Source organism: Haemaphysalis longicornis, unplaced genomic scaffold (assembly GCF_048455015.1).
Source record: "Haemaphysalis longicornis isolate Haplotype H1 unplaced genomic scaffold, Haemaphysalis longicornis Haplotype H1 scaffold_8, whole genome shotgun sequence".
Taxonomy (NCBI): domain Eukaryota; kingdom Metazoa; phylum Arthropoda; class Arachnida; order Ixodida; family Ixodidae; genus Haemaphysalis; species Haemaphysalis longicornis.
The window spans coordinates 140,507,633-140,529,596 of NW_027526445.1; the positions used below are offsets into that span (position 1 = coordinate 140,507,633).

At 47.8% G+C, this 21,964-nt stretch overlaps 1 protein-coding gene and 1 long non-coding RNA gene across 2 annotated transcripts in view; one reads left to right on the forward strand and one right to left on the reverse strand.

Annotated features, from left to right (window-relative positions):
- The window catches only part of LOC144149797 (homeobox protein six1a-like), an 80,642-nt gene that overhangs the window by 19,687 nt on the left and 38,991 nt on the right, over nucleotides 1-21,964 (forward strand). The gene's annotated exons all lie outside the window — the stretch shown is intronic.
- On the reverse strand, nucleotides 18,110-21,284 carry LOC144148876 (uncharacterized). The gene is made up of 4 exons (XR_013318088.1): nucleotides 20,927-21,284; nucleotides 19,803-19,884; nucleotides 19,247-19,333; nucleotides 18,110-18,595 (listed from the first exon to the last, which is right to left on the reverse strand). It is a non-coding gene; the product is annotated as an uncharacterized LOC144148876 (long non-coding RNA).

Below are 21,964 nucleotides of genomic sequence, written 5' to 3' on the forward strand. Positions count from 1 at the left end.
GTAAGCGTAGTTTGACGGTGTTAACGTGGGGAGGAGCTCAGTTATACTCTCAGACTAATTTCGTTAATACAAAAAGAGAGAACAAAAATAAAGCTTAAGAAGGAAACTAGAAGGATTATAGTTCGCGAGCTGGGGACATGGTCATTGTACAGACATATTTTCTGCACAGGTGAAACTGTATATTAGCCCTCACGAAGAAATGAACACATCTGCTCCTTCCTATACACAGCGGAGAGAAGGGAGGGTAAGGGGCGCCGTGGATGACGAGTGGGGGCAAGGTCCGTATTAAGCCGTGCCAATTAACGTCGTCTCAGTCTATTAAGCGCTGCCCGCAACGCCGAATACCGCGTACAGGATAACGCGCGTGCCAGCCGCACCTTATCCAATATCACACCGAGCCGTGCCACGTGCGAGCCGCAAAGTCCGGCACGATGCAGCAGCGCTAGCGCTCCACCTAGCTGGCCCCGGCATGCGGAGGGAGAGCACGGGCCTTTCAGGGCACCGCCTAGACGACAAGGCCGGAGAATTTCGGCACAGGCATAATTGCACACTTAGTCACGTCCCATATAACGTCTCATATGTAAGCTGTGTTCCTCGGCACACAGACCCATTTTTTTGTGATGATAACTGCTAGTATGATACACGCTGTCTGCAAATAAGCATTAACCGCAGGCCATAACCTTGGGATCAAAGTGCTGTGACGGAAAGTGCGATAGGGCGATATTCAAAGTGCAGTAGTGTACAAACGGAGGTGGAATGAACCCTGCTGTGTTTCTGGGATTTCTTTTTTCTTCTTTTTGTCAGAGTTTGGACGCAAGCTTCAGAATGAGTGGAGATTAGTTTTCGGTTGGGGAATGAATGGTTGCGTCTTTCCGATCGCTTAAATCACTCGTATAGTTGCGATCGGTTGCTCATATGCAGGGAAGTGAACCCACTCAGACCACCTAATTGAAAGCAGCAGAGAAGGCAAATAATTACTAGGTACGCAGGCCACCATTTCCTTTTTCCCTTTCGTAGAAGCACAACAGCAGCACTTGCAGTCCTGCGACGGGAAAAAGAAATTGCGTGCGTGCATACATAACGACGACGGACCCATGACCACGGCACATTTTCTGCAAAAGGGACACTCAGTCCGTGTAACCTGTTAATTATACCGCCTTGAAACTATCGATTAAGGAAATGTCCCGAGAGCTTCAAGATGCTTGTGATAAATTCTGTTTAAATAAAATGGTTCATCTTGCACGGCGTAAAAAAGCTGAAACACAACGAATTAGAAATGGACACCGCGCAGCGTCCGGGGGGGGGGGGGGGGGGGGGGGGGGGGGGGGGGGGGGGGGGGGGGTGGGGGTTCTGTTTCTTACTCGTTGTGTTCCGCCTTTTCTACGCTCCGCAAATGAACGTCACGTAGTATTCCGACTAGTCCTATATTCCAGTTTGATTTTAAAAATAAGAGTTTCCGGTGTACGCTATGAAATGTACGTCCATTAGAAGCCCCTTTGCATTCACTATCTTACAAGGGAACTGGAGGCCAATGTCACCTCAGTGTGGTGCTGCGTTCAGTCAAGCGGCCTGGAATGGGGGGGGGTGTAGACTGGCCACTGTTTACCTCCCAGCACTTCCAGGGGCGGTATTCTCGTGCGCATGTTTGTCCGTTGTGAAAATGTCCTATTTGAGTCCGTTTTATTGTCACGTATCTTCCAGTTGTAGTTGGGCTTTGTTTTTACTTTTGCACAACTGTTCTTTTAAACACATTTTAAACGACGGAACGTATTTTAAACTATCTTTTCTGTGTTTAATGTTCCGCCAGCGAACCAACAACACGGCGACGAAAAATCGTCTGCTCCCAATCATCTGCTCTCCGAGAAGCCGCGGCTCATAGCTCCGCTGTTCTTGCATGGCGTCACATCCGGGTGTTCGCTTTTACCCAATCAAGGCTTGCTCAAAACGGACACTGTTGAAACGGACACAAAACAGACAAAACACGAGAATACAGCCCCTGCCCAGAGAGGGGAGAGAGGGTGTACAGAGGGCCTTGTTCCATATAGGTGGTGCAGGGTGTTCGCTCTACCCCACCCGCACCGCCCGTGCAACAATATGGGTGTGCAAGAAGGGGGGCACGCTAACTGCGTCCGGCTCAGCAAAGAGTAAGGAACACGCCCCGGGGTGACCAATGGATATCCGGGCCCCAGTGACCGGCGGCCAAAGGCCAATTAGCGCGCCCTGCCCATACGGGGCCTCGAAAACTGCGTGGCGTGTTTCACTCCACGCTGAAGAAGAAAGAAGGGGTCTGGTATACGTTACTCGCTAATGAATCGCCCGCATGCCTGGTACGCGAAAGCGCGAAAGAAACAAAAATAATTTAAACAACAAAATTAAAATAAGGGACAAGCAAGCTGTTTTTTCTTTTCTCTCTCTCTCTCTCTCTTTCTTTCTCAGACAATATACTGGCCGCTCTGTTGTAGGATACGCGAGCCTGGGCGCGCAAAACAGCGTTCTGTGACGGCACGTATACGTACACGGTCATTTGCATGTGAATGGCGAAGGCTGAACGAGACACGCTCGCAGGGGAGTGCGTATACAGCGGTATTCACACCTCGCCGGGTGTAAACGACCCGGACACAAAGGAGAGGGCGTTACGACACCCGAAGTGTCCGCTGTATGCGTCCGCGATGCTCTTTCATAAGTTTTCAATGTGTGCACCGTAGCGCGCACAAAGTAGTGTGCAAATAAAAAAAAATAACAGAGTGCAATTAGGAGATGTAAGCGGGTGTGCTTTTTTACGCTGCTGCCTCTGGAGCAACATTCTGTTTCCTAAACGGTACAGCACTGACCCTTCCGGAAAACACCTAACGCCATCTACCGGTTTTAAGAGCGAATGCTCTTTATAAGCGACCCCAAACCATCCACCGCCGGCGGCGGCGTCCGCAGTGCTCCTCTATATTTAAGAAAGAAACAGCATCCGGCGCCAGGTTTCGATCCGAGGACTTTGCGGGCCGCAGCCCGACGCTCTACCGAATAAGCTACGGACGCGACGCTGATATCGGTGTCAGAACGCGCCTTATATCTTTAACGCACTCAAACTACGTCGTCAGCGGCGTGCGTTGGCGACTCAGCGGCGTTATAGCGGCTTGATAACTGCGTGGTGTACACGTGATACTACAAACCCGATGGAAGAGATGGAAGAGAAGGCGGCGAGGCGGTGGGCTGCGGGGGCCGAGCGCAAGCGCCGCAAGCGGGCCGACAACCGTGCATTCGCACTTTCACATTCTCCCCCTCGGGGAAATGCGGGGGAATTTTTCTTTTAATATTCGCGACATTGTAACATTATTATGACCAACTGCTGAAAATGACTTTCCGTCCGAATTCCGTGGCTTGACGTACAATCCGTGCGTTTGTAGTGGTGTGGATTCGAGCCCAGACGTTTGTTAACCTTCTTTTTTGTTTAACCCGTGATATCTTTGTGTGTAAGTGCTCTCAAGCAACTGCACACGTATTTTTTTTTTCATAAAAAAAACCGCCATTCCGTGTGTTTTCGTTCGCTTGAAGTTTTCTGGACGACCGTTTTTAAGTGACATTTTTCACAGTGGTGGATGTGTGGGTGGTGTATACTGTTGCGGAAATGGCATTTCGTGCCGAAATACATTCCGCTACCTGTCTGTCTGTGGTTTCGAAGGGGCCGATGACGGTGACAACAATGATTGTCCTGGCTTTGATGGCGAAGAAGCCATTTTTTAAAGCGGAAGCTTTCTTAGTGGGGCCGCTGGCGTCTTGTCAAAGAACTAAAGCATTTTTCCATAGACCGATGGGTAGACCGAAAAGCTCTGATAAGATCTCTGGAAACATGGCGCGTGCGTGCTGAAACGGGGTTTCTGTTGTGTCAAAACGGCTACTTGAACATCGCGAAAAAGTGACCGTTCTAGATAAGAAAATGCGGGCAGCGATTATAAAGGAGGAGTACGATAGTATACTGTTATCTCACAAACCACGTTTCGGTGTACATTTAGATCGTTTGTTTAAATGCGGGCGCGTAGTGTGCGAAAATCGTCGCTTAGGTTTTTTCTTTGTTTGCCATTTGAGTCTTGGAAGGTTTTACGATCGACTGGGCGCACTTCCAGCGAAGGTTGAACGCACTTTTAGCTTTTTTCCCTTCTCTCAACCTTCTTTGAGAAATGATGACAAGTTTTCCTAATTTACCGTAACCCAATTAACACAATTAACACCTTGGGGTGGTAAATGGCGGCACATTGTCGTTTAAAAGGAAAGAAAGGAAGTCTCAGTGCTTATTTCTCGGCGAACGAGACTGAGGGGAGCTGTAGGCATTTGTCTCTGATAGTTACTGTCGGTTTATTATGACGGTCACCCATTGCGGAAGCAAACAATCTGACTTACTATAACGCGACGTTTGTGTCGTTCTGTCCACGGCCGGGCAAGAGCGGCGCCGTGCGCGCAGCACGCGCCGCTGTTCTAGCCCGGCCGTGTTCTGTGCGACTGCCTTTTTTGTTGAGATAGGGGTTGGCGGCAATAAGCTACAACTTCGGGCGAGTAAGCAGCATTAAAGAGCAAGTTATTTCACGCTTCGCAACGTGGCATTACTGCCGGCATGTCGCGTTCAAATTTTTCTATCTGCGCTAGCATACGTCACCTAAGCGCAGTTTTTCAGACCCAAAAGAAAGAAGTAGACGAAATAAACAAATAATGAATAAAATAAATATAAAAACCCAACAACACCAAGAGAGAACCTGGTGAGGCAAAGCAAAAGCAATGTCACGAATCTGCAAGGAAATCACCTTTTTTTTAATAAAAAAAAAACGGGCAAAAACCTTAAAGTGAGACAGTGATTACGAAATAAGACAGTAATTAAAATAAGAGACGAATATGGAAGTTTACAAAACCAAGCAGCTATATTCCTTGAATTCAAAATTGCCATTCTGCATGCCTGCCCATTGGGCGGTTTCCTATAACACTTGCGCGTCAGCTCTTTGTCGTTTCGTAATCGTGCTCTTATTGGAAGCTTTTTACGCGCATTTCTTTTTAGTTGGTGACATGTTACGGATTCTTGCCTCTCCGTTTGCTTCGTCTCACAAAGTTCCTTGTGGGCGTTACCGAGGGTTTTCCTTCTTCACTTCTTCTTCTTCTTCTTTTCAGTTCTTTTCCTTTGGTAATTTTTCGGGGTAATGCTGCTTCGTGATTGCTTGTGACAACGCCTGCACCGACGACAAGTGTCAGTATATATTTAATGGTAGTATTTTTTTCTGTCAGTGAGAACAAAGTTGGAAGTTAGCGAGCGAATCCTGTGCGCATTCGTGTTCGTGTCCGTTGTCATTGTGCAGCCTCTTCAACTTCCTTATTCCTTTACGTATACGCTGAAAGTACGCCGGATCATACAGGCATGGTGTCTACATTTTCATTTTGACCTTGCTGTGCTATCTTTTCCAATATAAGGTCCCGAGGACGTCCAAACACTTTCAGTGGTCCTGAATGCGTAAGAAATGGTGCCCAATCCAATGCCTACACGTGGTGCTTTGCGATCCACTCCGGCCTTACTCTTTCGAATGGCTTCGATCTGTCTCCAACGCGTTGGCCCGCTGCTTGTTCCTGACGCCATCTAACGGGAGAGCTGACGACGATGATGGACGATGACGGCATCTTTATTCCGATCCCTTACTTCATCTGTGGCATGGACGGCCGCGTTCCGCTGACGTAAAGCGCGTGTATATTAAAGCCCCCCACAATGGAGTGCTTTAAAGGCACTTGGTCAAGAAAATGAAGAAAGCGCATTCCTCTGCTACAGACGCGTTGTTTGCTCAATTGGCCATTTAATGATTTCGTATTAAAAAAAAAAATGAAGGAAGCTCACAGTCACGCGTAAGACTGGAAGGTAGCGAAGGTAGCGAACTTTCACGATCATCACGACGGTTTAAGTCCACGATTGCAGCCGATTTGCTGTTTCTTCGCTGCCGGAGCGACATTTAGTCGATCATTGTTGGTATAACTGTGAGCTACTCTCAATTCTTTCGTAAGTTAGGATCATTGGACATCACCTTGGAGGGGCGTGCACTATGACGTGTCTTCCTCGTTCCGAGCAAGTGTTGCCACGATCATGGCAAACGCTGGAGTATTTTTGGCTATTATTGGCCAATCTCCCTAAGTGGGTATGCTTGGCTGGACAAACTCGCGCCAGAGACGCTTGGCGGTAGCCGTGAGGCACGCACACACGAGCACTATACTCGGTGACAACTTAAGAACGGCACCGGAAGTTGCCGCTGTGCCTTATCACCGTAGCCGGATGTTTCTCCGCGCGGCGCAAGTAGGGCGTTACTGGGAATATTTTGAACATGGCGTGAGCCGTTCCCGTGATTTTTTGGACTTAATATGCTTATAAACGACTCCAGTGACGACAAACAAACTGCGTGAGACAAGGCAGACGATATCACGCATTCATAGCAAACCCCTTTCAAAACGCGCGCGCACTGACGTCACGGGTCCGGCGTTTTGGCGGAGCGATACACTACATGAGGTGGTGCTGTTCTTGAGTTGTAACCGAGTGTTCGCTCTTTCCAGCGACGCTAGTGACGCCGCGCGGAATTTGTCCGAAGCCGGGAGATGGTGATCGGCGCACCGGTCGCCCCTGTGGAGGCGGCCGGCGGCATTCGTGCGGCCTCGCAGAAGCGAAAATAAAACAGTAATCGCTATTATAGTAATAAAAAATGCCATATAAATAATCGGAAAAGATAGGCTGAACGAGCGTTCATTTTCTCTAAACTTTCTTGAAGCTATAAAAGCGGCGCGTAAATGAAAGAGTTTTGGGCCTCATCGGTGTCTGCTGCGGAGAAAAACATGTCTTTCGGACCAACCTGTGCTTACGTGGTGCTTAAATTATTATTTGCTGAATTACGGCTCCATCATTTAATATCTAGTTCCTTGCTGTGAGGGCGCCGAGTTTGTAGGCTGTTTGTATAACCTTGTGATCGTCTTTTTCAGATATTATTTAGATTCACTACCGCATAATATGTCAACCTATTGGCTTAGGTGTTGTTGGCTCAATTTTACTGTTTTCAAACATATATGCAGCAGAGAGTGTCCAATCCGCTTGCTTTTTTTTTTTTTTCAATGAAGAAACAAATGCTAACTTTTTGCACGCGAAGGCGAAAAGCAAATGTGGGGATGCGTTTATTGATTATGACTGAATATATATATAATTATGTTGAAGCAAGATGTTTTAGCAATGCCAGTATTATAACTTTGGGTCTGCTAGTTAAACGCGAGCTCTTGAAATCATTTAGTAGCCCCCCCCCCCCTTTTTTTTTTATCACAAGCATCAACGCACTTACAAATCTTACCGGCAGTCAAATCAACATAACGTAATTTCAGCCAGGAGATTTCTCTTTCATTATCGCAAGCCAAAAGCGCACCCGTAAAATACTGCCTGTATTTTCATGTACGCTTCCATATGACACGCCAGTGTATGCCACGAGTAAATACGTAGGCTTATATATATATATTTTTTCATAAAATGCTAACACGTTCGTTTGTATACTACTTGATACGACGTAATGGGAACCTTGTCTTCGCGGTTTTACTGCCCAAAGTCATAGATAAGTTTTACTACACCCAAGCAAAACACCGCAAGGCGCACTTATCGCCCATGCGGGGTGCGCGTGGGCTTCTGCTTAGTGTGCACACAGTGAAAAAATGAACACGCCTAAAGTAAAACGTACACTGCGATGACGTACACTGCAATAATGTCCTAAAGCTTAGCGTTGCACAATCTGCAGCAGGTTGTTTGTCCAATGAGGCGGGATTGCTCTCAAACCACTTCCGTGCGGCCTGAGCCGTGCACAGCGGATTGCCTCGCACGCAGCACTTTTTACACGGCAGCAGACACACCCTGAAACGAATCGAATGCTGTCTCGTAATCAGCAACGTATACCTGTGTTCATTCTTTAAAAGAAAGTAGTTGTTTCAAGCGGAACTATGGCCTTTTAGGCCGCTACTTATGCTGGCACGTATGTTGCCACGGGGGCCCGATCACCATCTCGTCCGCCATTGCCGTTCTCCGCAGCGCCACCTGTTGGGGCTGGAAAGAGCGGATAGGCATTTTCTTGGTTGTGTTAACTGCCTGGTGGTCGCCACGAAGCCCGCACTCTTGTGGGGGCGCTCGGCAATTTCTTGGTATTTTTAACTGCGGACAGGAAAAATTACGATTTGCTAAACAGCTTCGCTGCGAAAAGGTTGCTTTACCGTCAGGGGCGGTAAGCTGCAAACATCGCTGCTACGGGAGCCGCCAGTCCACCGGGCCGGCCCCAGCAGTAGCCGAAACGCGATCTCCCGGCCCCGCAGGGTTAACAGCCTCGTGGACGTGGCCGCGGTCGCGAAGCGCGGTTTGGCCCGCCACAAAGGGCGGATTAACGTTCCCTAACCGCGGCGCACTCGGACCTCAACTGGAAGCGATCCGTGTCACGAGCGGCCGAACCGCATGCGCCGCGTCACGTTGCGCTCTTCTTTTCCCATTGTCCGGCTAATTAAACGCGCAGCAGCAGAGACCCTTAGCAGACCGAGTTCAGCTTCGGCCAACGCCACGAGCGGCGCAAACACCCCCTAGAACGTGAGGCCTGAGGTGACACCTAAGTTAAGATGGACTCGTGGAAAGAGGCGATTGTAGGCTATCCGCTCGCGGCGTGGGGCTTTCAATAAGTGATCGGTAGGCTAGGGAGAAATCGGGAGCGTTGGAGCAGGTATGTGCGTGCGCAGGCCTTCTAAAGTGCGAGGTGTTGCTGGCAAGCGCGCCGTATCTCTGCGGCGCACGTCGTTACCGGGGGATTAAGCCCGCATGGCTGGACGCAGCAGCAGCAGACGCAGCGAGGAACGCGGGCTCGCAACGGCCACAAAAGAGGAGAAATCGGCGCCGCGGCCGGCCGGGTGTTCGTTGTCTCTCGCCTTGCGACCAATTAACTCGCCGCAGATCTGCGCTCACCCAGCGACGGCCTGAGGTGGTTGCCACCGGAGTTGCGCCAGTGCGAAACCGGAGCCGCCGACTATTGAGTGCGTTCACACCGTGTATCCAGCCTTAAGAGGGTTTGCGTGAACTTCATACGTCACTTTCCGAGAAATCTCGCCTTGTGTCGTCGCTCCGTGACAGTGCACTGAAGCGATGTTGAAGAGACTTGTCGGGATGACTTCATCGGGTATTGAGTTTCCTTGAGCCGAGTTGGGCTCCGGCCAACGAAGCCCAGTCGAAGAGGTTAGCCGGGATACTTCGGACAGGAATCGAAACCAGCGAAACCACAGAACGTTCAGTGATTTCGCGTGTGAATCGCATGCACGCTGGTACATAACAGTAAACCCTCGTTACATAGAAGCCCTCGGAACGAAGACCTGACATTGTAAAAGCGGTACTTCACCAAAAGCCGGGATTAAATGGCTATCCATTACACTGAAGTTTTTTACAACCCTATTTGCCCTCAACAAGGTGCAGTATAAGTGGGATATGGGTGTTCGGAAGTCATTACGCCCTTTTGATCAGGTTCCAACACCCTAATTTGTAGCTTTACACCCTTGTTATGGGGCAAAAATGGTGTTGACCAGCTGCAACACCCTCGGTTTTCTGTGTGCAGAAAGGATGTAAAATAGGTGTTCAGTTGCCAAAGAAAAAAAAAAATAACAGCGGAGCTGTTGGTCTACCTAGCTTCTTCCGGTGTTGCAAGCTTTTGCTATGGACTTTGCTGTATTTTATTTGGTTTTGCGATGTTCTTACTAGGCTAGGCTAAATGCTGAGGGGTGAGGCCAAGCTTAGCAAGATTTGACAAGGCTGTTCCAGTGTGTGACGCTAGGCGCAACAGCCGGGCCTCCGACGAAGGGAGAGGGGCCGCCAGCTCTGCTGTTTCTCCAGCCTTGCATTTTAAGTGCAAGCTGGGGCAATTTTTTTAAAGACGGTTTTCGTATCTTGACGTGTACCTAAACGCGAAAAAATTCCTTTCTGTCTGTCTGTTTCTCATTCGAGTCAACCGACCGGCCAAATGGCAGTCAAAAGAATGCTTTGTACAGGAATTATTGACGAATTGTTCACATGCGTATAGGTGAGACATTTCCAAACTGCTTGAACTGCTGCCATCGTTCATATATATGTCCACATTACTCAAGGCAAACGGCTCATCAGGCGTGTGTGTATATAAGCCAAATTGTAAGATTCCTAACTGCGAATACCAGTGTTTTTTAAATTAACAATGCACGTGGGTCAAAAACGCGACGGCGTCGAAGACGGGGCGGGAGATCGAAGCAAGCTCTAAAACAAATGGTGTTGGCTCGAGCTATTCCAGAACGCCGGAAAATTGGATTGAATTCTCCTGTTTGGGTTTAACAAGCCTGCAGTCTTGAATGAAAGAAATGAACTGAGTGGGCGAACCTCCATTGAAATAATGCCAGGCGGAGAAAGAGAGGAGGAGAAGGGAGTGAGACGTGGGTGAGTGAGAGAGGAGAGGCAGCTACGTGCCAGGGGCGGCAAACGACGGCCGTCTTTCCGGGACATTTGTGGAGAAGTGAGCAGATACGCAAGCAGTCTTTTTAGAGTCCCATCGCATACATCGATATTCTAATTCGCATAGCCTGATGCCCATCCCGAGGTGGCAGACAGAACCTCTAAAGGAGTCAGACTTCGGTGGGTCAGATCTTTCCCCATTCACCCCCAAACTGCCGTAACACCCCTTCCCTTTTTTTTCTACCCCCTCACAACCCGACCCCTCCCGCTACTTCACAGGAGAGATCAGGGAAGTGTCCCCGGGCCCGTTCTCCTTACCGTGGTGTCGCTTACGTTTCCCCGTTTATTTTATCTCCACCCTTGGATGATCTGAACTTCATTTGCCGTTAAGCCAATTCATTTATTTTAAAATTCGAGTTAATCCGGCGATACGTATGAAGTACCGGCCGAGGCAGTTTCATTTACTTTAATTTAACGAGCCTCATTACATCACTAGTCTCCTTATTCGTCGCGTTTTGTGCCTTGGACACAGCGGTTAGTCGTTGAGGTGCGTGGCGGCAAAGTAACCCCATGAAAGATTTCAGGGGGCCGTGACACACGCAGTCACCAGTGTCGTTTATTAATTGCTTCGCCCGCATGGCAGCCTCGGTTCTGACACTTTGCATATGGGTGTAAGTACTAAACCCTGATCTTAATGATGTCCTCGAGGTAGCCAGCTTACTTCGTTATAAACGGTTCTTCGCTAAAAGCGGGAATGATTTGCTCTCCGTTCACTGCAGCTTGCGGGGTCCTTGGAAAACTACGAATATAGCAATCCCGTTATAACTAATGTTTAATTGTACTTGCGCGCTTAAAAAGCCAAGTAAAAAAAGTAGGGCACCGCCGCCTTACCGCCCTGTTTACAAAGCCGAAAAGAAGATACAAAAAGAAAAAAAAAAGTCTAGCTGCGTCGGAAGGGAGGATAGTTCGACGTTCGTTTTAGCGCGTATCTAACTCCGGATGTTAGACCGTTGCGACGGCCTTCATCGCGCGAAGCAGTGAAGAGGCCTGTTTATTCCCCCTCAAGTGTAAACACCACACGCCCGAACTTTGGGTCTTCCTCAAACTCCTACGACCCCGATCGCTCTTCACTCTCCCCTCCTCCTCCCTCCTTTTCTTTCTCCTTCACTATCTTTCCCTTACCCTCTCTCTCTCTCTCTCTCTCTCTCTCTCTCTCTCTCTCTCTCTCTCTCTCTCTCTCTCTCCTTCGACGGCGTTCCTCAACAGTATACATAATCAAAGCAAGCCGGGCGATACAGAGATGTAAACACCGGCCCCAACCGAAAGCACGTGCCGGTATACCGCCGGTCCTGCTCCGTATACGTCTCGGTGCAGTTTTATAACGATTATACGCATATTTTTCTATCCGCCCTTCTATAAAGGAAGGAATTCGCCCGTCTTCGTTTACGTAAACTGAATGGGAGTTCCGCCGGCGATGGGCGCATGTCGATGGGAATTCTATTGTTACTCCCGTCGCATTTCGGGCGAAGCGAAAAACGGTGAATCGTTTATTGGAGTATCAGAAGAGAAAAAACAGGGCCGTGATGCAGACGTGTCGTATATACCTCACTACGACAGTAGCGGTCCCAGATATCGGTTTTGGGGGGGGCGATTTTTTTTTTTTTTTTGGGGGGGGGGGGGGGGGGGCGAGGCGAATAAAGAATCGCTTTCCTCCTTGCGCCAATTCTGCGGAGGTGGTGATAACCATGGAGGCGTGTGCGCGTATGCGGTGAAACCCGCTGGGATTTAACTTCGCGCAAGTGGAATGCTTAAAAAAAAAACTAAAAATAAGAAACTGAGGACCTCTTTGGGGGGGGCGACCGCCCCCTTCGCCCCCCCCTTGGGACCGCCACTGCACTACGAAGAACCGTTGAAAGAAAGGTGGCCGTTACCGCGCTTGCCGAAAGTTGTGAGCGGGTGGACGATGTTATATGGCGGCAACTATAGGGAAAAGGCTGTGGGTCTTGGGTGCACGTGTGTTATATATCGTATATGCGGCTCGAGTGGCAAGTGGAGGCGAAGGAGGTTAAAACAGCGTGAGAAAGGGTTGGCGTGTTTTGGTGCTGAACGAGTTTTCTGTGTGTCTCGGCCGTATGGCCCGCTTTAATATTTAAGCGATGCCTATCATTACTGCAAAGGTCAAACCCAGAAAAGGGCTCGTCCCTCTCAGCGTCAAACTGACCTTCAAGCGCAAACTCTATAGCCAGCGCCTCGTCAGCTTGCGCAGTGAAAGCATCAAATCGGCCGTTCCTGCCATGGGGAGCGGTTCAGAGAGGGAATATGGAGAGAGGGAGGCAGGGGATGTGCTATCAGAAAATGACATTGGTTGCGTCCAAGTTAACTGCGCGTTCTCGCCGCGAATAGGTCTGGGAAGTTATCAGTTGGGCAGTTATCGTTTCTCTCTCTTTTTTACATCTTATTTATTTATTTATTTATTTATTTATTTATTTATTTATTATGGGGAAGTCTGCCAAACTCGAAATCACGGCTAAAGAAAGACAGAAACTAATAAAGAACACCTGAAACGTGACGGAAATGGCGGTCGAACCGATGCTTATGAGCAAAAACCTCGGGTCGGTGACATTCTCAAGGTACTATTTCTAGAGTCTACTTGATCAGGAAGCGATCTCGATGGCATTCTCTGGCATCGACGCGGTTTCCGTGGCGTTCGTTGCGTGCTGTTCTTCCTCTTCAGTTCGTTCATGACTTCTTGGTCCGATGCCATGTGCGAGGCGAGCCAATTCGCGGCTCAAACGACGCGTGTACTTACTCCCCGAGCTTGAGAGCGCTCTTCAGGTATAACCCTGACTCATAGTGAAGATGCCCGTCTGGCATTCTTATCGACTGCCATCGTCATCCGCCCTTGCCGATAGACTTTCTGGCTTGGCATCTGCCTCATGCGGGATCGTTTGTTCAACGAGCGAATTTGACTAATACAGTGTGACGACGCACGGGTTATAATATTAGTAGACGGCATCGTGCCGTGCTGGACGAGGACGTATACGGTATCGCAAAGCCTACTAGTTTCCAAGCGCGGTTTATAGCTCCGGAACATGGGGAACCACAACACGAATTGATTCCTCAGGCATTCGCTGCATGTATATACAGGCCTCCGCGAGTGAGCAACCTGGTAAAAAAAAATGTATTGTTTTGCCTTCAGGAGGCGGATCTGTATTATAAAACAGGCTTCAAGCTCACTTGGTGAGGTAAAGTTGGGGCAAGGTCAGCGCCTACGGCCTGTTGAGTAAGTGCAGTATAAGATTTTGACGACAGCCCGAGGCGGCAACTACCGTAAGCGGAGCCGATCGCTTGCTGATGAAGATGGATGGATCACTCGAACCTGCAGATGGCCTATTTATGCAAAGGCCGTCACAAGCGCAGTCTCTGATTCGGTCATTTCGATGGTCGCACTTAAGCGGCCACCAATTCCGGCTCCCACGGTTTCTTTTAGAAGGCTTCTGGTTCCAGTAAAATGCACGTTACACGTGCCTTAAGTGTATACAGTCCATTGGCTGATTTCAGTGTATCATACCTTCAATGCTCATCCACTTTCGCTCTTTCTATCCCGCACGCTTGCTTTAGTGGGAAGTATACCAGGCCAAAGATTATTCTATCAGGCCGACCTCTTCTTTTTTCAAACTCTTTCTGTCGCTCGTGTACTCCAAATAAAGCTTCTTAAAAGTTGGATTTCATTGACGTTTGCGGCGTTTCATTGAGGAAGCTTTCGGGCGTACCGCCCTATGCTAGGAAGCCGTTCGGAAACGTCGACGGAGACCCGCAGCGCGCGACACGAGTGTCGAAGTCCCCCAGAAGCCGGGAAACAGCAGCGGTCCGCACGGCATCGGGGCCTCTCACGAGGAGGAGGAGGCCTCTCCTTCTCGCCGCGTTATTCTGGGAAGTCTGTTGAGGCTCGCCGACCGCTGCTTCGCCCAAGCGGCGAGGAGACGCTATTTCGAAACGAGGAGCACAGGCTGCGGCGTCGTCTCCCGTGTCTCCCGCCGAGCGCAGAGCCCCCACGGAGTTCTTCGCGCCGCTTGCGAGAAAAAGACGACGCGGCCACGTGGCGGCAAAACGGTGCACGCACGACGGGATGATACACGTAGACGACGAGCGATCCGATTCAGATGGGGCCATGTTCCGTTCCGGGATGGGTACTGTAGAGTTTCATATTTACGCACACCAGGGGGAAATCTGGCGCCACTGTCTAGGTGAGTCGCGCGTCGGCGACTCACCATGTTTCGTTCCGGGATGGGTACCGTAGAGTTTCATATTTACGCACACCAGGGGGAAATCTGGCGCCACTGTCTAGGTGAGTCGCGCGTCGGCGACTCACTATGTTCCGTTCCGGGATGGGTACCGTAGAGTTTCATATTTACGTACACCAGGGGGAAATCTGGCGCCACTGTCTAGGTGAGTCGCGTGTCGGCGAGCGTGCCGTCACGTACTGGGGAGGAACGGCGCACTTGTCCTTGGTATGCCTCATGAAAAGCTGGCGAACGGCCTAAGGCTGTAAAAAAAAAAATTATGTTAAACAATTACTTAAAGCTGTTTTGTTAACCGAAAAGTGGAGCTTCAGTAGATTCACTTGACAGGAATTATTTAGAAGAGTCATGCAAGACTACAAATTGGCGTAGCTGGCACTAGTGGTGTAAGGTTGGAAAAACAGCGGAGCTGGCGGCCCATCTCCCTTATTTGGGGACAGAGAGCCTGCTGTTGCACCTCACCTGTATTTCTGAACTTGCCGCGGAAAGTTCTCCATGACTGGCAGTCCCGGATCGTTTCGTCTGCAGGCTTTCACATCTCTCCCAAAGTGGACAGCGTTAGCACGAGCTAGGAGCCACGGCAACCAGGGGCGGTATTCTCGTAACTGTCCCCTTTGAAAACGTCCCTTTTGCGTCCCTTTCATCGTGACGTACTTCCGGTTAAGCAGTGGGCCTTTGATTCAAATACCGTAACTGTTCTTGCAAACGCATTTTAAAGAACTGAAACCGTATCAGAGTATCTTTTATGTGTTTATTTTTCCGCGAGCGAACCAACAATAAGGCGACGAAAAATCGTCTGCTCCAAATCGTCTGCTCCGACTAGCCACGGCTCATAGCTCCGCCGTGCTTGTAAGGCGTCACATCCGGGTGTTCGCTTTTAGCCAATCAGGGCTCGCTCAAAAGGGACACTTTTGAAAGGGACACAAAAGGGACAAAACACGAGAATACCGCCCCAGGATCGCGAATTAAGCGTCTGTGCTACCCACTTCAGCGGCGAACTCATGTGAACTGTATTCCCTTGGTATTTTTGCGAGCTTTTCACGTGGAGCAAGCCCACGCGCAAGCCTGGACGACGCCCTGCGCTCCGCACCAGGCGCAGGCTCACGTGCGCTTGGTATTTTTTTTTTCATATTTTTTTGTGAGTGCTCTTTGCGAACGCCACCGGATCAAGCTCAAACGTAAACAGATATGCTGTTACAAAAACGTCCCCTTTTTTGGCTGATTTCGGCTTCGAGAGCAAGAAGAAGCCTTGTGGATAGCAAGTCAAGTAGGAGAGAAAACCTATTATAGCTGCTATGGCGGCGCCCACGACAGCTCTCGATTGCAGCGAGCGAGAGAGAGAGAGAGAGAGAGAGAGAGAGAGAGAGAGAGAGAGAGAGAACGATATTAGCCGGACTAAAATGGCTAACTTGCTACGCCAGTTGATGACGTGATGGAGATGATGGGGATGATGTTCAAGGACTTGATGCGCACAGAAACGGCGAGTTATTCACAGCGACTGGTCTAGACCCGTGTGTTGCAGGTACTCTATCAGAGCTTTCCTAGCCCGTAAAGCAAGTTTGAGACAAGCCCGTGGTCCTAAAACGTCCTTTAGCCGAATGAAAGGGGCAGTCCCAAAGACACAGCGAGGGACGCACTTTGAGCACTGAATCGAGCACATTCACACAGCAGGTGCTGGAGGGTCATCACAGTGTGGGCAGTATATATTAACTGTATGAAACACTGTAGAAGCGGGGCAGCTATGGTGCCATCAGCAACGTCAATTGAGCCTATTAATACACCCCCCCCCCCTACACCAACCTAAAAGATACCCAACCCACAATTTACGGTAAGACTGCATATAATTGAGCTGAGAGAGAACTTTACATTAAGGCATGACGTGGCTTTGGAGAAATTTTTGGCATTTCTGGGGCTTGCACCCAGGCTGTTGGCTCCAAAATCTGCGGCTCTATACCCCTAGGCTGCTAAGACCGAACAACGGAGTTCTTTTAGCCGTTGGTCAAATGAATAGGAGTGTTTCAGCGAAGTAGTAGACGGCGCTGCACTCTAAGCTGGGTAACCCTTAATAGAGGTATACATTTTCGAATTTTTGTAACCTATAATTTATAAGGTACAAATGTAACCTATATCTTCGTAACCTTTATATACGTATACACGTAAGGGTCACGCAGTTATGGGTTACTTTGCAGCTTTCAGCATGTATACCTTTATATAAGTTACATCTACCGCCGTCCAAGGCCACAGAAATTGGAAGGTGTGATGTTGCGCGCCAGGCGCGCTTTCGCCGGCGCCGCTGTGGCGACACCCCGAAGGCGCCTTTCCCGCGTGGTAAACAAACATTGCCTTAGTGGAAGATATGTGCGACCATGCTGTCCATTGCGCCGTCTAAACTTTTGCGTCGGGTGTTTTTTCTTCGTCCCTTGAATAAACTGCCGGCCACATGGCTGGGACTAAAAGAGAAGTTACTTTTATAATTCCTAAAACAGCAGTGCCAAAAAGCTTGAAAATGTTCTCTTAATATATATGCATTGCATTACCTGTTCGATAATCGTTACCCAGATTGTCACCCAAAAATCTTCGTGAGTATTGGCAACGCTTAAGTCCTATAAATAGGCATAAATAAATTTGATGTTTGCATCAGTTTTGTGCCGTTTAAGAAACCAGTATCAAACATGCATGATAGGTCTTTTGCTAAATTGAGTTTTAGTTAAACAACATTAGGCTTTAGTGAAACCAAGCTTGAGTGGAAACGTGCACTTGATAGCATGCTTCAAAAGGACGCCAAAGTTATGATAACATAGCCTTAAGCCAAAAATTCTTGTCTGACAACCTAGGCCATGATTATCAAAAGAGAATTGCAGTACATGCACACATATTTGCGCATTTAACAGGAGCGCATTTCCAGAAGTTTGGCATCGGTAGTTTTGAACATTTACATTTATTATTATGAAACACCTGTGGGCTATTTATTAAAAAGCAAAGCTGCGAACCACCCCAGCGTTATTATCGTTCCTTAATGAGTATTAGACGAGTGCGGTTTCCTGGGCGAATTGGTGTTTCCTATATTGCTTTAGACTTCCAGGTAAAATTCGGTTTATTCATATATCCTTATTAAACCTATTTAATAAATGTTGCGTGAACAGCTTCACAAACATGGCCAAGTATACAAATTCTTTACCTCAATATTTGCACGGATGTATGCAAAGCATTCCAAATTGTTTGGATACTGCCATTGAACAATTTCAGACGAATTCGAGTTTGAGCTACATTTATAAGATGGTTCTCAGGGGTGCACTTTCCCAGTACAGCGTTGTGGTCATGGTTCCCCACAGAAAAAACGCAGAATGTGGGAAAGTAGAAAGAACATTTATTACAAATTCACTTTTTCATAAAAAGCAGTGTTTATGGCTGTGTTCCCTACATTCTCCGTTTCACTCAGTCTAATATTACACTTGAAATTCACTCGTCTTTACGAATCCATCTTTACACTTCCCTCTTAGGTTCCTCTTTACAGTTCCACCTGAGTTGTGATTCCCACGCCAAGCTATCGTTTTTTATGCAGCACTAACAAGTTTCTAGGCCGATTGCAATCTGTCTTTTGGGCAAACTTTAAATGGTATCTATAATTTCGTGCATGAAAAAAGGCGCTTGGAAAAATTCAGAGATAAGCTTCGCAATTTAGGTAGTACACAAGCAGGCACAAAATCAGGGCACGCTGAAGATTTCCCCAGGTCATCTGAATAACTTGTTCCCTGCTGCCGCAGATGGAGGTATATATGTGAGGGGCCGTCACTTGGATTTCCCCACCTTGAAGAGCCATCTACAGAAAATTTCAGAAAAAGAACAAAATCCAGTGCAACCATAAGCCCCTCACACCAAACCACAGGCATGTGAAGTACGAAAAATATATTGCACGGAAATGAAGACGGAGACCAGAGAATGAAATGAAAGGCCACATCAGAGGAGTGATTTACGGCCTTTCCTAATAATTTCACATCATTTCAGTAATCGTTACACAGAGTAATTTGGCCGCATTGTTCAGAACAACGCGAAGCCACTATAGTCATACCGGCCAACCTTCCCGAATTTTAATCGTGCCGTGTTCCAGTTTATCTCGCGAAATGTTTCTGCATGCTCACCCAGAACAGGCAGAAACTTTGGGCTACGAGATAAACTGACATACATTTGCAAAGAGAAAACAAAAACGTTTCCGCGCCTTCATGTGGAATCACTAGTACACAAAACAGCGAACGTCGCACTAAACCCAGGAAACGTGCTTTCACGATGCTGACGCCACCTGCATCACATTTTTGGCTGTACTTAAACATCCTCCTCCCCCCCCCCCCTTGTACTGGCAGTTTCATTTTGAACAAGGATCCCACGTGGAAGCCGAAACGTTTTTCATTTAAGTAAAGTGTTCTTATCGGTGGTTACTTCCTCGGCTATCAGTAAAAAGGAATCGCCAACTTACATTTTTTCTTCGTCCAGATGTGTTGTGGGAGAGGATACATCTAGAACTTGCACCGATCTTCAAGTGGCATTCCCAGGAGGTCTGTACCTGTAATGACTCGAAGGGTTATTTGGGTTAAAATGTAATAGGCTTTAGAGCTAGGCAGTTGGTATACATTCATAATGAAAGAACACCTCAAACTTGACAAGACGAAGAAAAGAACACAGCACAAGCACTCACTAACAACTGGAGATTTCTTACAGAGCTATTTTAGAAAAAGAGTTCTTGTTGGCTCTGCAAAACTACGCATCTTATAGAATAGCTAGAGTTGCTGAAAAACTACAAAGCTCCATGCTGAGGAAATCGTTATGTGAATTCATAACGTTCATGTAGTAACGAACTGATAGAAAGAGTCACTAAACATGAGGCAAAATAAGATACGAAATATAACATCATAACACTTGAAGAAAGGCCTCGCATTTTTACAAGTGAATCATACTTTTGTCTGTGCAGGCCTGGGTGCCATCTTTACAAAGAATATTTGAATGAATATGTTTTAGTTATTGCATTTTCATACCGTTGTTTCCGCTGAAATCAGACTTCATTTCAACTTGTGTCATACGCAGGGGAGTCCTGGTTGTCAGCTCAAGGAGCACTGCCTGCAAGAAAAAACAGTAGTGCTGATAAGTCATAGCATAGGTAGCCAGATGCAACCACACTTTTTGAACAGCCAGGATCCGATGAGGGTGCAGAACACATTTTGACACCTGCACCTGTCACTGTGTAATTCGTCACAATTTCTGTATCATCAAAAAACAACAATCAAGCAGCCTGCATGCTAGCTCATACATACCACCATTCTGTAAAGTCGCTTTACTGCACTACACTAGGATCACGCGAGACAATCATTTGCCCTGCAATTCCACGCGAATAAATAAACGACTGATTTGTGCGAATGAGAATAATAAACCACTCAACATGGTGGAAATAGCCCGCTGTCTCAAAATGACTAACACCAAATTTACCCACTCAAGGAAAAGAATGAAAAAAATGAGGAGTGTTGTACATACGAAAACTTTTTATTGTGCCGTAAGGCAAACTTTCACAAAAAAGAGGCTTGTGCTGGACAAAAGTGAGTTTAAAAATTTCGGGCAGCATTTAGTGGACTACTTTTCTGCAGCACACACCGTGTGTTTATCCGGATATATTACTACAAGACCAATAAAATGGACACCATTCCGAATATATGCAGCGAGAAAAATGAACATTTCCCGACGACTGAAACAAAATGATAATACCCAGAGAATAGCGCGATAATATAAGACTTTAATGGGAAAAAAATTCAATTATTCAAACAGAGCTACCTGACAATTACATGGGCCAATAACTCGTCAAGTGCGCCCGATGCAGCGAACAGCGTAAACAAAACGCTCAACACATGACGAAGGCGCGCAAACAGAGCAGAAAGCAGGTCACGGGCGCCGTTATCTGTGCTTTCCCGATCGTCCGCTCTAGTCTGACGCAACGAACGCAAGCCCGTGATTTCATTCAAATGCCGTCGCGGACAACAGAAAACGTCCAGCGCAGCAACCAGTCAGGTAACGAAAATCCCTCTCGAATGCTGCAATTTCAAATTGAAAAGCCCCCAGCGAAAAGATACATCCAATGAAAACACCGAAACCGTCACGGGAATATACTCACCGAGTTCGCTTTCACTGGCGCCGGGGCATTGGTCCAACATGCGAACTTGATGCTGGTCGTAGAAGAACGGGCCGTGAAGCGCTGCCAGTCAGAAATGGGCTCTCCGCAGCCTCCGCGATTCACGCCGACAAATAAGTCTTGTAACAGCAATCCTCGCTTCATCGTAGGGGTATCACAGCGGTTAAAAGGCTCGAGTGGCGCGAAAACGCGGCCACCGGGCCTGCCGGCGCCGCCATTTCTCTATATCCCGTCATGCAACGGAGAAATCAACGGCCGCCGGGAGAGAAGGCACGACGAGCATCTCTTAGAGGTTACAGGGCGTTTTATAGGTTACAACGTAGAGGTTACATGTCAGATTTTGTTGATGTAACCTATAAATCATTATTGTAACCCATAAATCGCTTTTAACCTCACGCTTGTAACCCTTAGAACGGACTGGGATAAAGAAAACATCAAAATGAATCCATTGTAACCTTTATTTTATAGGTTACTCCCGTTTAGAAGTTACATTATGGGTTACCAGGATTAGAGTGTGGGTGCGTGCAGGAAGTGCTGGACTCGTGCCCATCTGGGAACGGAATGTCTCCTGCGTGTAAGGGTTGCTCTGTGGTGGGTATGCGAGTAAGCGCTTTAATTCATTCGTATTAAAATACTCCGTGTCCGCCACATTGAGTGTAATCCGATACACGATGGCTTGAGGACTCTTAACCTGGTTCGTGTCTTAACCTTAACCTCTCTTAACCTTAACCTGGTTCGTGTCTTAACCTTAACCTGGTTTGTGCCTTAACCTTAACCTCTCTTAACCTTAACCTGTTTTGTGACTTAACCTTAACCTCTCTTAAATTTAACCTGGTTTGTGCCTTAACCTTAACTTTAACCTCTCTTAACTTCAAACCTGGTTTGTGCCTTAACCTTAACCTTAACCTCTCCTAACTTTAACCTGGTTTGTGCCTTAACCTTAACCTCTCTTAACCTTAACCTGGTTTGTGCCTTAACCTTAACCTCTCTTAACCGTAACCTGATTTGTGTCTTAACCTT